The following is a 14,411-nucleotide window of genomic DNA, read 5'->3' as shown; positions in this document are numbered from 1 at the left end:
ACTGGTCTTTTTGACAACTTTGTATATTAATCTTACATAGTTATGTGATTGTCTGAGCACACATATTGTTTTATGAACAACAATTCTGTGATGTCTACCTTGACTTCACTGCAAAATCTCTCTTACTTTTTATTATTGACTGCTTTCCTTTTTTCTGAGCCAAGAACAATTTAAATATAAAGCAAATTCAAACTTGTGGAATCACTCACCAAAATAGAGACGTGGCCCAGGTGCTCCAGCCCCAGGCCCTCAACTCAGGGGAGCAGACAATCCGTATACAAAGCGTAAATGTTGGTGCAGGGCACACTGGTAAACTCACGTATTGATCAGACCAAAAGTAGTAGATATAAAATGGAAACTTTATTTATATAGTCATCTCTCACCTTACGCGTTTCGTGTCACTGGGACATTTAATCATAGCCTATGATTAAAGGGCACCTATCACAGCCAAAAACAAACACATATTAACAATCTGACCAGTACAATCTAAACACGTTTAATCAAACTACATATATAGTTTTTTGAAAAAACTGCAGGTTTTAAAAAAATCATTTACTTTGTCAAATGGGTTCTTTCACTGAGGGAGGCCATACTGTGACTATAACAGAGACTATAATATGCAAATTTCAGGAGCATGCTCAGATTGTAACACTGCTTTGAGTATTCTACCCAGAATGCCTTGTTTTAGTAAACTCCTCTACTAGAAGTATCAGAAGATTTCCCTATCTTGTCCCCTGCTGGTAAAGTCATTATGCAAATGAAAGGCACACAGTAACTTCCAGCAGGTGGCAGCACTACTGAACAGCAGCTAACACACAGAGGTTTGGCTGATTTGAAAATAGCTTAGAAGGGTTGATAAGCAACCAAGGAATTTCAACTGAGCATGTGCGAGATTTCAGAGCTACAGTTGGCTGGGAAGATATAGGTAGGAGGAGCCAGTGAAATTCAAGATGCCTGCAGCTAGAACTGCAGGGGAGATAGGGGAGATCTTGCAGAAGGAATAGTGAGCTGATCATTTACATTATACAAACAATTCTAACTGTTTTAAAAATCTGATTTCTTGAACTTTCACATAGTGTGTTTACATTTACATCATTTGTAAATGATTTTGGTCATGATTGGTGCCCTTTAAGTGTCCCAGTGACACGAAACGTGTCAGGCAAGAGATGACTATATAAATAAAGTTTCCATTTTTTATCTACTACTTTTAGCCAATAATCACATTCAGTTATTTGGTCTGCATACTTCTATTTCACTCGAACCTTTGTTGGTCTTTTCTTCCAATATTATTGCCCCAGAAATATTATAAAACACTATTTGGAGCATTATGCTTTATATAAACATAACTTTGTAACAATCTTCCACTGTAATTATTCAATTCAATGAACAGATCATTTTGTAAGGTTTAATGAACAACAAAGTCAGATTAAGCAGCTAAATGTTAGCTACTGTTGTACAGATTCATGTCACCTTTGAAATATCTCTGGCTGTATTAAATACACCAGAGAAAACCCTAAAGCTTAGTATAGTCAGCAGCATTCTACAGAAGACAGAAAAAACATGGTTATATCATTTCTTAGAACAGAAACATCTCTTTTCTACCTTATGCATGCAAGTGATGCTTTGCCCAATGTACAGACCTAGTGGGCAAGATAAAGATTCAATGCACTGACCTAAAAAACTATCATAAAAATGATATAATATAAAAATTATAGAACTAATTTAGGAAGGGCTATGCACAAGTGCAGATGCACTAAGGGCCACAACATTACAGACAGTGTAGAGCCCCATGCATGACTGAACACTTGAATATTCAGTGCTGCATCTGCACTGATGGGCATAAATTATCTCCTGTCCTAAGCAGGTGGTAGGTACAGCACTTCCTTGTGCCTTGCATCCTTGTGGGTTCTGAATAATGACCAAGTTAGAGCCATGCCAGGGGACCCCAATATGCCACTCACCACCCACCCCTTATATATACAGCACTGCTGAATGTACCACATACAGACTTATATGCAACTTTTTTTCCTGGGAGCTCAAAAAGTTACACCTTAGGGGTGCATAATGATGGCGTCACTTGCCGCACAACAATGTATATGTCATCAGCCTTAGGGTTTAATATATTTGCCAGTTGCATCCAAGTGTTCAACCTAAAGTTACTGCCAGGTCCAGGCTGGCAGTAGCTCCGTGCTTCCATAGCACAGGTATGGGATGCGTTATCCGGAAACTCATTATCCAGAAAGCTCCAAATTATAGATAAGATGTAATTAATCCTTATTTTGAAGCAAAATATTGCATCTAATTTATTGCTTTGTACTAATACATTGAGGCAAATAATATGTACATTATTTTGGCTTAATTTAGAAATGTTCACCTGCCACTAAGGAATATGAAAATGCAGCTAAACTCGTATGTACAAAACGAATGTAGAGTAGTTTGAGTAAGCACCCGTGCTGGGATCAAGCTGCCAGACAGGGACACGAGTGGAAAATCTCAGGAGCAGGGAAAGTGCAAAGTAGCAAGATACTCCATATGATCCCTATTGCTGGGGAAAATCCCAAAAATCACTGTGCCACCCCCCTAAGCGGGGCTTACTTTTAATATCAGATTGCTGTGACTGTACTTGAGGATCTATATTGCCTAACTGCTGTGAGAGATTTCCACAAGTATTGGTCAATAAATAATTTATTGGTTGAAGCAACCCACTGGACTGCTGTTCTTTCCAGCCTGGTTAATCTGTGTACCAGGAGCCCAGCAGGTTCCTCCTGAGGGTAAGGTGCTTAAAGGGGCTAATACACACTGCTGGGAGTTGCCCACAGGGCCAAAGGTTATCCAGGATACACTGGCAGCAAGTCACACTATAATAACTCTATACACATTATTCTCAGGCCCACCTACGGGTGTGATATAGTGATGCGTGGGTTGGGTAAAACCCGACCAGAAACCATCCTCCCTCCCTCCACCTGCCAGCACCCAACTTCCGAGTTCCTTTCATATACCCTTGTTGACCCGCCCCGCCGATTACACCACAAAAGGGGCGGAGCAAGCAGGCATGCAGCTATAAAAGCGGAAGTTGGAAGCTGGCAGCGTAAGATGACAATGGGGGTGCGAGGTCAGCCCGAACCCGCCTAACTTGCAAGTATTCCCGCGGGTATTGGGCAAGCCCGCATATCACTAGTGTGCTACACTAAAAGTCCAAAATGTTAAAATACCTTCCAGGGCACATTTGCAATAAGCCTTAGCATTATGTTGAGTTGCCTTAACAAGGGGGATCATAACTACAATAGACTGTATGACACATTGAATGGTCTTTAGAAATATCAGTTGGATGTTAATCACCCCTTTCAATAATTATAGCCTACAGAGTAAGAGCAGGTGCTTACACTGATTTGGGAGATCTTGAATTTCTCCCTATTTATTATCCTTATTTATATAGTGCCAACAAGTTTTCCCCTGTGCTTTATAGAGATTGTTCCTCAGTCCTGGCCCTGACAGCGTTAACAATCTAAGTTGTTCTGTCACATTCACACAGTATAATAGTTTTGTGTTAGCGTTATCACACAATTAAGAAGCATATATGTATCTGGAGTGTCTGAGAAAATTAGACAACTCAGTAAATAAACCCAAGCAGACAAGGGACGAACATACAAACTCCTTGTAGATAGTGCCCTGGTCTTAGACAAGAGTGCTACAAAGCACTCCACTGTGCCATGTTCAGTTGGTCACTTTTAATAACATTTAAAGGAACAAAAATAACCAGGTAATGCCAGAGATTTCATCTAGAAATTAGGAGAAATATAATCCCAAATACAAAATGCAAATGAAGTGCATGGCTACTATTATTCCTTCCACCCCACTCCAGAATTGGCACTGGACTGCAACCTGTTCCTTCCCTGTGTCTCCAAATCCAACATGATAGTCATGAATAAAACTGGTGCAGCAGATTTAACCTGTACAATTGATCATCTCAGCATACAAATAGTATAAATGATGTATTTTCATTCTATCATAGTTTAGGATTGTAAAATATTTCCATTCTAAGATTTAGGCTTTAAAAACAGTCCTAGAAAAAAACTGTTGAAAAGTAAACATGAATCCTGTACATTTAAATGTCAGATAATCAGGTTACTGTGGGTGGGCGCAAAAGCTTTAGAAATGTAACTGTTTTCGTGCTGCTTTTCTCCACCTTTCTGTGCTAACTGGTCAACCCAGAAAAAGCTCCAATAATAATTTATATTCTGTATTGCTGTATAATGAGCTTATTTACACGACAGGCAAGAACATAACACCATTCTGTTCTAGAGCTAAAAACCAAATTGAGCGCTAAAACTTGCATTGAGAAAGATCGCAGTAAGTGGCACAGGTCACTGGATGCAAGGAGATGGCAGGGATTGCGCTATATGGGTACCATGGACCACAATGATGTGGAAGTGATGGCTTCCCTGACTCATAGGGAAATACCTGCCCGAAATCGTCACCTACCTCTGTGTTGTTTAGCAGCTGTTCAGGAGATTCCCGGGCACAAGCCCGTCTCCCACAGGGGGTCGGACGGGGGGCATAAAGTTAGCCGTGCGCTTCGCCGTTTATCCGATAAGAAGCATCTGCTGATTGGCGAGGAGTCAGGGATGGTTCAGAATGTGCAGAGAGAGAGAGAGAGAGAGAGAGATGGGGAGAGGGAAGGGGAGGCAGAGAGAGATGCGATCACAGCCCGTGGCGACACGAGTAGGATTTGCTAAAAATAGCAATTCAATAGAGAGAGGGAGAGGCTGCTGGAGCCAGAGCAATCGTGCATCGCTTTCACAACAAGAGCAAGGTACCAGCCCCAGTGACCCCCTGCTGCACTCCACTGCCCCTGCTGCTTCAACTGCCCCTGCCACAATCCACTGCCCCTGCTGCATTAACTGCCCCTGACACATTCCACTGCCCCTGCTGCACTCTACTGCCCTTGCTGCTTCAACAGCCCCTGCCACACTCCACTGCCCCTGCTGCTTCAACTGCCCCTGCTGCACTCCACTGCCCCTGCTGCTTCAACTGCCCCTGCTGCTTCAACTGCTCCTGCCACAAACTCCACTGCCCCTACTGCTTTAACTGCCCCTGATGCATTCCACTGCCCCTGCTGCACTCTACTGCCCCTGTCACACTCCACTGCCCCTGCTGCTTCAACTGCCCCTGCTGCACTCCACTGCCCCTGCTGCTTCAACTGCCCCTGCCACACTCCATTGCCCCTGCTGCTTTAACTGCCCCTGATGCATTCCACTGCCCCTGCTGCACTCTACTGCCCCTGCCACACTCCACTGCCCCTGCTGCTTCAACTGTCCCTGATGCATTCCACTGTCCCTGATGCTTCAACTGCCCCTGCTGCACTCCACTGCCCCTGCTGCTTCAACTGCCCCTGCTGCACTCCACTGTCCCTGCTGTACTCTACTGCGCCTGCTGCACTCCACTGCCAGATGCCCTATAGATTCCTAGGCCCACCATAGCAAATCACTGGGCCCAATTTGAAACATATTTGATAGATCTCCCACCCACACTAGTGGGTGGAATATTGTAAATTACCTGATCATTGCATTAATCCAAAATGTAGAAGTGGATTTGGAGCATTGCATTAACCCCAGATATCCCAATATGATCACTGTAGCAAATTGATTTAGTGCACTTTTATATCTCTAGCCATGTCAGTAGAAAAATGTCAATGCTGAAAAAGGTATTTAGAGAATATCAGCAAGACCTTTCCAAGACTGCCCCTGCTGCTTCAACTGCCCCTACTGCATCCACTGCCCCTGCTGCTTCAACTGCCCCTGCTGCCCTCCACTGCCCCTGCTGCACTCCACTGCCTCTGCTGCTTCAACTGCCCCTGCTGCACTCCACTGCCCCTGCTGCTTCAACTGCCCCTGCTGCACTCCACTGCCCCTGCTGCACTCCACTGCCTCTGCTGCTTCAACTGCCCCTGATGCATTCCACTGCCCCTGCTATTCAACTTCCCCTGCTGCTTCAAATTCCCCTGCTGCTTCAACTGCCCCTGCTGCACTCTACTAAGGGCTTTTCACATTTGATTTTTTTTCTTGCTTTAAATTGTTTATTTGACCCATAGTGCAGTGGATTGGGAGCTGCAGTGCTTACCAATGTGCAACACCATTATTGCCACCACCACAACCCTTTTGTTTCACCTGGTTTAGAATGACCCTAACAACCCAACCTGCAGTTGCAGGAGTGAAATTGGCAGAATTGTAAAGCCAAAATTTTGAAAGCCATACATAGCAAATAATAGGGCGCAACTAAAAAAGATGCTTAGAATAATTTCCTCTTCAACATTGAGCCATTGGGGGCAGGGCTGGATTTGACCGCGTCCCCAGTGCTCCCGAGAAAACGCCCGCTTACAATCTAAGGTTCCTATCACACATACAGTACATTAGTGATGTGGCCCAATACCCATGGGGTCTACCCTGGAGTCGCGTGGGTTTGGGCCGACCTCGCTGCCCCTATTGCAGGTTGTGGACGGGTTTGAGTTGAGCTCTTCTGTGTGCTCTCCTACGACCCTAGACTGCCGGCTTCCAACTTCCCGCTTCCTGTTTTATAGGCTCGCGCCTGCCCGCCCCTTTTGGTGACATCATCGCTGGGCGGGTCACCGTGAGTCTATAAATGGATGGGGAAGTCAGGTGCGTGTTGAGTTTTTCTAGACCTGCACATCACTTCAATACATATGCGTATGATGGCTAATTGTACCAGAAGCTATTTACCTACCTTTATGTGTCAGAGTGATACAGGAAGAACATACAGCAATTCCAACTGTTCCACCACCGCACCTCCCTAAAAATATAGGTACAGTATATATTTGTCCCCTCTGTTAATTTTCACTTGTTGAACACACATGTTTGTAAAAGTATTACAGAACACGCGTTTAAAAGCAAAGTCACATTTAAGTGTCCTTTTCAGATGTTAACACTGATTAACAATGCATGACACCCAAAACAATATGAGCATGCATTTATGTCACAGCTCTTCACTAAACTGCTGTGCTACAGGAAAAGATGCAAAAGTACATCTAAAGACAGCTATTTTTGTGTGGAAATATCTAGTAAATAAAAACAAATCAGCACATTTTACATAAAATACATGCTTGGATAAAGGATCGACGTGACCTTCACTACTCTAGTTTGGGAGTAACTGTATGAACTCTTTGTGGGTAATCTTATAAATATATATATTTGGGGCTAGACCTAAGGAACTATGTCATATTATTGTCTATCTTTAGGCTGTGTTCCTTACTAATTCTTTGAAATTCCCCATAAGGGGGTTATAATTAATGTTCTAAGGTGACATATAAATTACTTTGGAAAAGAGGGGTGGGTATAGGAACAGGGGCGTAACTACAGAGGAAGCAGACCCTGCGCCTGCAGGGGGGCCCAGGAGGTATAAGGGGCCCCATGAGGCCCTAATTAATAAACCATTACAATATATATTGGTAAAACAGGGCAACCTCTCAATATGTTGGGGGCCCTAAAATTAATTTGCTGTGGGGCCCAGTAACATCTAGTTACGCCACTGTATAGGAATCTTGCATATAGGGATGGCTGCTTAAGGACCAGCACATAATGGAACGACACAAAGTGCCAGGAAAAATGGAGAATAACAGATATAGGACAGCTAGACAACTGAGCATGATATACACTCTGTTTCTGTAGTGACCAACTTGTGTAGTTGTTGTTCAACAGTCAATAAAGGTGCACGGCAATGCTTTGGCAGTCCTATTTCTATAAGCAATGAACGCTCATTCTCTTTAAAGCACAATTAACTGAAAAAGTTTTGGGAACTGTGAATGAAGTGCACGGACAAAACAGGGGGCACCCAGGATATTAAATATGTGGTATACTACTATAGGCATTCCACAAAGCAAACAAATGTACTGGTTGAAGACACCCTAAAGACTTTAAATAACAGAACAGAAATCCATATGCTACTGATGGGAATATCTGAGGCTAGACACCTAAGAATAATATTAATATAATATAATAATAATACTAATACAGGGCGTGGCTGAAGTTTGGAACCAATCAAGCTACAGTACTCTCTCGTGGAGTTCATGCTCAGGTAGCTGAAAATGCTGTGTAGAGACACATAGGGCCCATTGATTATACCTCCATTTTTTCTGGTAAAGGAATTTAGGGTAAAACTCGAAAATTTCATGGAAAACAAAAGCTCTAATTTTTAGAGATTTAGCATACCCCAAAGCTGCTAAAAATCCTAATCCAAAAACACGCCATCTCAAACCTGTCTAGGTCATGTAGAAGTCAATGGTAGATGTCCCTGAAGTTATTTCTTGATATTGTGGTCTGCGCTGGATAATCCAAAAAGGTCATGGTTTTCCTCTGATGAGCCTGAAAAAGTCGAGTTTTTACACTGAAAATTCAATAAAGTCAAGTTTTCAGCACTCAATCATATAATTCAATTTGCCGCTTCATTTTGTCGCTCTGGTTTTTTTCGAGAAAAATTATTGATTAATGAGTTCAATGTGTGGAAGGGAGTTTTGTCAACTTTGTTTTCATAAAAAAATGGAGATTAATTTGAGTTTTAGTAAATAAGGCCCAAAGTGTAGGGATTCTTCCGACTGCTGTTTGTTACAACCGCACAAGCATCAACTCGGCTGTTCAAAAGATCTGCTTTGGGAATGGTTTTGAACTGTACATTTAACAGTGACTGTCCATTTTACGATTCCCCGCGCCATGAGGCTTGCAAAAAGAGCGCTTCTTGGTTAAAAAAGTAGGAAGTGCTTATACTGCAGGTGACATACTGTTATACCTTATTTATAGCCATTTAATTAGATTTTCTTTAAACACAGTCTTAAAAATAAAACTGAATCATATTAGTAATTGGAAAACTGCATGAAAACAAAATTTCCCAATCCATTTACTATTCCTGCCAGCACTGTAACAGCCTGGAAGCTATCCGTGGCTGATTGTTTTCCAGCTGTGAAGTAAAGAACCGATTAGATTGCGTCTCCAGCTGCCAGGGGTTTCCAGCATTCATTATGTTGTCACTATTGACAATGTTTACAAATGTGGGTACCCAGAAGCGCCATATCGTATATGGGAAAGTATAAGTTGCTATAGAGCAAATGGAATCCATATACTGTGCCACATGACAGAATAAACTCATTATTTTCATATGAAACCAATGGCACTTAGGACAACTGGAGGGCACACAGAGTCAATAGGTGAAAGGGAACCTTGAACTTAAAGTTTAAGGTTGCATGCTGCAAGACATATTAAGGCACATCCTATAATCTCCTACTGAAGTACAGGTATGGCACCTGTTATCCAGAATGCCCAGGACCTGGGGTATTCCAGATAACAGGTCTTTCTGTAATTTGGTTCTTCATACCCTAACTGTACTAGAAAATTATTTTTGCTGCCATGGTTTCTGCTAATAAGTATTAATTAAACCTTAGTTTGGATCAAGTACAAGGTACTGTTTTATTATTACAGAGAAAAATTAAATCGATATTAGAAATTTGGATTATTTGGATAAAATGGAATCTATGGGAGATGGCCTTTTCATAATTCAGAGCTTTCTGGATAACGGGTTTCAGATAACACATCCAATACCATACCTCCCAACTGTCCCATTTTTCGCTTGACAGTCCCAATTTGACAGCTCAGCCCTCAGTCTCGGTTTCTTAATGAAATGTCCCCAGTTTCACTGTGGTCTCCTGCACTGACACCAGAAAAAGATGCAAAGTTTTTAAAACTTAAATAAGAGTTTTTTTTGGCAGAGAGCCCAGAATACTCACTGCCTGCATTTAGATACAATTGTAACAATTTAATATAGGAAAGTCTAGCAGCTTAAATGGTCATTTCACCTTTATTAGCAAAACTGTAATAACAAATAAAACAAGGCCTGGCCCTAAAACTCCCAGAAATGTGTTCAAACTTTCCATTACCTGCCAAATTTGTAAAATGGATGTGGTATTTAGGGGGTGCGGCCACAAAATGGGCATGGTCAAAAAATGTTGTCACTCTTTACATTTTTAAAATGTTGGAAGGTAGTACAAAAGAGACATGGCCTATTTGTATATTTCCTATACAGAGCACTTACTCGTATAAGTTAAGTGCATGTGCATAGAAAGCTACTGTATAGGTCCTGTAGCACCAAATATAAACTGCCCAAAATCGTAATAAAAAATAAATTCCATTAAACAGTACATATAGCTGCATAGGGCTTTGTAGTCCAAAATGCATCCTTTAAAAGGGACCTGTCACCCTAATAAATAATTTCAAATCCTTTTGAGCAAAGTAAACTTTACTTACACTATATAATTTATTTAAATTGTTTTCCCTTCAGGCTTGGAATTCACAATCACAGCATGCAGATAGGTGTCAGTTTGAGGATACTGTTACTAAGGAAATCTTTGAATCATCCCAATAGCTTGTTTATGCACCAGAATTGGTGGGCATGCGCATGCCCATACATAGGCTACACAATTATAGACCATGAGGAGGGAGGGGAAATCTAGAAAGTGTAATGCAAAGTAAAATTAATTCACATACTCGTCTATATCTGCGGCATAGGACCTATATATTTGGTGCTACACGACCTATACCAATAAAAATGATTGTCAGCTCTGATTTTTAAATGCATTTATAGAAGCTATGGATGTTTTAATTAAAAAAGTAATTTGGGTTCATATTTAATTTGCAAGTACTTTAATTATACAGCTTTTGGTAAAGCTTTATTACCTTTTGGTAACGGCTCCCCTTTAAAGCTCAAATGAAAATTTTGGGGGTTATGTAATAAAAGGCATTTAGTTTGCCCAGGAGCCGTAACCCATGGCAACCAATCAGCAAGTAGAATTTACAGATGACCTGTTTAAAAGCAAATATCTTATTGGTTGCTGTGGGTTACTGCTTCTGGGCTAAATTAGTGCCTAGTTTATGTCTATGGTTGGGAAACACATGCACATGTTTGTATGCGTCTGAAGAAATAAGCAGAATTTAGAAAATGTATAATTTTAAAAAAGAAAATGTATAGTTTTAAAAAAACATACATACGGATAGCCAATGCAAGTTAATAATCCTAAATTTGTGATAAGCCTGGTATTTTAAAGACTCCTACTAGCAGATATTGAAAGACATTCTGAAGCCAAAGACAAACATGTAAAAAATATTTTGTGTACTGTAACCCCTGTTTTTCCCCTGCCAATATTTATTTTGCCATATTCTGTGGCAGTTGATAACTAGCATGTACTTCCATTGTTATTTAACATTAACATAACAAAGCATTTATTTAACCTGGGTCTTAAAGAGATACTGACACCTGAAATTAAATCTTTTTTTACATCTATCATAGCATTGTCTTGTAATTTTGCCATAAAAGTGTTTGCCCAATCTTTTTACATTACCTAAATGATTCCCCATGCTTCTATAAGGGGACTGCCATATTTGTGCAGCAGTAGTCCTTTAGCATTAGAATCTCTAGCTGACAGGTTAGGGAGGGACAGTCAGGTTGGCAAAACAGCACGGTTTCAGGCAACAATTACTTACAAAAGCAGCTCTATCAGCGAAAGACTAAGGTAACTTGTAATGTACATTAATAATTTGAAGAGTACTTTTTTAGTGTTAGTATCACGTTAAATAGCCTTGGTGAATTCTTTATTTTATTTACTCTCCGTATGATGGTGTGGATTTTCCGGAGTTGCCAAGCTACTGCCAGTACTGTAGCAGGAACCCTGAAACGTGAAATATATGACTCTGTAACTGGAGCGTTAGCAGTGCACATTAAAGGATCTACATAAAGGCTTATATGTAGCATGCAGTGTATATGTACTTGTATGTATCAATGTATTTTCCTACACAGGACTATACAATGTATAAATGAACTTAATGATTAACATTCTAATGGGAACTTTAAATATAGATGTAAAGTGCTTCACAAAAAGCATTTAACAGTCTGAAAACCTTTTAGTAACACTTATCTGCTGGAAAGTGAATTATTGCAGTAATATTGTGATTGCAATAAACATATTAATATTGCATGGGATATAATAGGCGTATAGCAATTTCCTGATTACATTGCAGCACTAAATAGGGATCCGTTTAACCAACACAAAGTGCATTCGAGAATGAACATAAAATATAATTATAGATCAAAAATTGGTGTGATAAAATGAAGATGTGATGGGCATCATGTTGCACATTTTATCGTGCACACATATCAGCACTTACTGAAGTATTGTATTTATACAATGTGGGAGATCTTCAAATGAACAAGAACAATACTAAACAATTGCGGCATGTCGTTAACGTATGCGCACAATCGCAATCGAAAGCTGCCGCTCAACGGTCCGAACTAGGCCCTCTCATAATATCCACAGTGTTAATATCCTTTATAACATTTCGACTTCCCTTCCACAGCTTTGTGAATCTCTTTCTTAAATGGGATGTTACCTATTTTTATGGAACATATGTTAAAGAGTACAGGTATGGGACCTGTTATCCAGAATGCTTGGGACCTGGGCTTTTCTGGATAAGGGATCTTTCTGTAATTTGGATCTTCATACCTTAGGAACAGTTCAGTGTGAAAATAAAAAATGTGTAAATAGATAGGCTGTGCAAAATGAAAAATGTTTCTAATATAGTTAGTTAGCCAAAAATGTAATGTATAAAGGCTGGAGTGACTGAATGTGTAACATTATTACCAGAACATTACTTCCTGCTTTTCAGCTCTCTAACGCTGAGCTAGTCAGCGACTTGAAGGGGGGCCACATGGTACATATCTGTTTAGTTAGTTTGCAATTGATCTGGCTATTATGTTACACATTCAGTCACTCCATCCTTTATATATTAGAAACATTTTTTATTTTGCACAGCCTATCTATTTGCCCAGTTTTTATTTTTACACTGAACAATTCCTTTAAGTCTACTAAAAAATTATTTAAGCATTAAATAAACTTAATAGGCAGGTTTTACCATCAATAAGTATACTTTTTATCTTAGTTTGGACCAAGTACAAGGTAATGTTTTATTATTACAGAGAAAAATAATTTTTGTTGGATAAAATGGAGTCTATGGGAGGCTTCCCATAATTCTGAGCTTTTTGGAATTACGGGAGAATTTCCCGGGGCAGACACATGCGCAGTAGAATGAAAAAGCCGAATTTTTAGTTAACATTCGGCTTTTCACTCTAATGCACATGCACAGCCGCGAGAAGAAAGAAGAAGCCGGAAGAGAAGCGCTCCATGGTGCTCACTGGAATAACCACGAGTGCAGTTTTCTGCTTATAGGAGAACCGGCCCAGGGTTTCAGGTAAGTAAATACATTCACTTGGGGTGCCTAACATTTGGAACCCCCAAGTGGTTAACGTCTTTCCTTCTTCTTTAAAGGGGTGAGGTTGCAACCCTAAAGATAATTGATCCCATACCTGTACTTTAAGCTTACTAAAATTAGGGGGCTTTGTTTGAACATAATTTGGTTCCAGACTTTTATATCTTGTCTGCAGTTTAAAGGGGCAATTCAACTTAAAATTAATTTTTACTGTAATCTAGACAGTTGTATATCAACTTGCAACAAGTCAGGTTTTTTTTTTTTTAGAGTTTAAAGTGCTATCTGGTTGCCTGGGCCTAATTACCCTAGCAATTAGACAGTTTCAAAGTATAGAAGAGGGAGAAGTATAGAAGAGGGCATGAACACAAATATAAACATTAAAAGGAAAATTATAAAATTTGAAGCCTCACTGTGGTTTTGGTTGCTAGAATTAGTGACCCAGACAACCAGACAGCATCTAAAGCTCCAAGCCAGGAAAAATAACAGAATAGGTAAGTTAATAATTCAGAACACAACAGAGCCATCTAAAACATGCTAAAGTTTATTTAAATGTGATTTTCCCCTTTAATCAATTTAGATCTAAGGAGTAATGCAATAAATTGTACATTTGCTCCATGTTTAATAACCCACCGGGTGCAGACCTTCACACAATAGGTCATTAAATACCCCCACGTGTCCTAGCCAGGAAAGTAACATTTGGAACAGTAACACCAAAAAATTTAAGTTTTTTTAAAGTAATTAAAATACAATGTGCCATTGCCCTGCACTGGTAAAATTGATCTGTTTTTAAAAACACTGCTGTGTAGCAATGTTAGTAACTGAAATAAGTGGCACAGGTTAAATAATGCATAACAGATTAGCTACACTATTTTCTACAGAGTTTATCTGCTAAGTAAGCTAAGCATTTTCTCCTATGAATAGTGGCCCCAACAGCTTAACAGCAGCTTATTAATATAAATTATATTAGTCTCTGAAGCATACACATCAATTTTACCAGTGCATGGCAACAGTACATTATATTCTAATTACTTTAAACCAGTTTCATTTTTTGATGTTACTTTTCTTTAAAAATATTCTACAGTTTTCCGGTACTGC

General features: G+C 40.0%; 1 protein-coding gene across 2 annotated transcripts in view; it reads right to left on the bottom strand.

The window, feature by feature from the left end:
* The window catches only part of hdac9.L (histone deacetylase 9 L homeolog), a 285,273-nt gene extending 280,546 nt beyond the window's left edge, over positions 1–4,727 (bottom strand). For both annotated transcript variants that reach the window (XM_041565959.1, XM_041565960.1), the window contains exon 1: positions 4,483–4,727. The gene's annotated coding sequence lies outside the window, so the exon portion shown is untranslated. The remainder of the gene's footprint in view (positions 1–4,482) is intronic.
* Positions 4,728–14,411: the final 9,684 nt, after the last annotated feature.

Source organism: Xenopus laevis, chromosome 6L (assembly GCF_017654675.1).
Source record: "Xenopus laevis strain J_2021 chromosome 6L, Xenopus_laevis_v10.1, whole genome shotgun sequence".
Lineage (NCBI taxonomy): Eukaryota > Metazoa > Chordata > Amphibia > Anura > Pipidae > Xenopus > Xenopus laevis.
This window is presented reverse-complemented; position numbering and strand designations above follow the sequence as displayed.